Genomic DNA, 1,459 nt, shown 5'->3' on the forward strand with positions numbered 1-1,459 from the left:
GGGAGGGGGCGGGAGCGGGAAACGTGGGTTCAGTATTAAGCACATGTAATTAAATTACCTATAAAGCTGGTAGCTGCATCACAATCAGCTCACTGAAGACAGAAACATGGGAGAAAAAGTGTTAAAGCCTAATTAAATGTTTGAATTCAGTGTGGCTGTTTAGTGTAGATATATACCCGAGCTTCCTGTTGAGGGTTTAGTAAACTAATATTTATTAACATGACAATGGGAAGACAGCCCAGACATGATGATAGTAGCAGCAATGGACAAATACAGTAAGTGCTTCCACTGGGGTCCAAAGATCAATCAAGAAGGAACTCATAAAGTGGCAGGAAGTTGTACAACGAGTCAGTGACAATCTCCCAGAAGCACAATATAGGCTAAGGGTTAATGTTCTTCCTCCTGCGCAGTGACGCTGTGTCACCACTCCGTCTTCATTTCCCAGGTTTTATGACGAAACACATTTCCACAAAAAAAAAACTGATACAAAGGCGGCATGCAAGAAATCACAAAGCAGGGCAAGAAATCAAAACATAATGTTCACTTACACAATCTGTGAATTTCAAAAGAAGACAAACGCAAAACATGTGACCACTCAGCAGGTTTATCACTCAGTCACCACCAAACAAGCTGAAGTGCAGCTTTCTAGGGAGATTACAGCCACAACAACAGATACAAAAACATAATACAAATTGGACTTCTTGCCTTTGAAAAAGACCAGCCGGTGTCTATGGCACGATTCTGTAGCTCTGCTTGTTTGGTTAGGTATGGGAGACATTCTCCTGTTTTAAGCAAGCTTTCGCTTCAATCATGATGTGCGCAGTGTGCTTCAAGTCAAGCCAATGGTTCAGAGGCTGCCAGGTTGTCTGAGCAGACGTGTCCAAAGGCACCTCGCGTTATTCAAGCATCAGAGAGAAAATAGAGTATTCTTCATGGTTCACAACAACATTTTCAAGATTTCTTACTGGATAGGCTACACCTCAAAAGTCGTCCTCATAGGATGAATATACATTGTGGACCGACACACCAACATGAATGATGGCATGGCCTAAAAGCAACACAGTTCATATGTTCTATACTTGGGAAACACAAACGTTGACTGATCGGTTTACAAATGATAGAGGGTAAGATGCACGTGTTAGAGTTGCAACAATAATTACACAAACATGTCTTACACGCCAAAACAACAGAAAGGGCTGTTTCCAGCCTCTCTTACATGTCCTACTTTCTTTATTATATATATATATATATATATATATATATATATATATATATATATATATAATATATAAACAACTGCATTACTATGGGATTGTTTAGATAAATCTAGCCATTAAAGACATCACCTTGGACTTCAACAAAAATACTAAATATTGTATGGAAAATACTTTAATCTGGCTAACCTATCCCCAAATTGCGTGTGTATAAATTGCTTTGGATAAAGTGTAGGCTAAATATG

Source organism: Gymnodraco acuticeps, unplaced genomic scaffold (assembly GCF_902827175.1).
Source record: "Gymnodraco acuticeps unplaced genomic scaffold, fGymAcu1.1, whole genome shotgun sequence".
NCBI classification, from domain to species: domain Eukaryota; kingdom Metazoa; phylum Chordata; class Actinopteri; order Perciformes; family Bathydraconidae; genus Gymnodraco; species Gymnodraco acuticeps.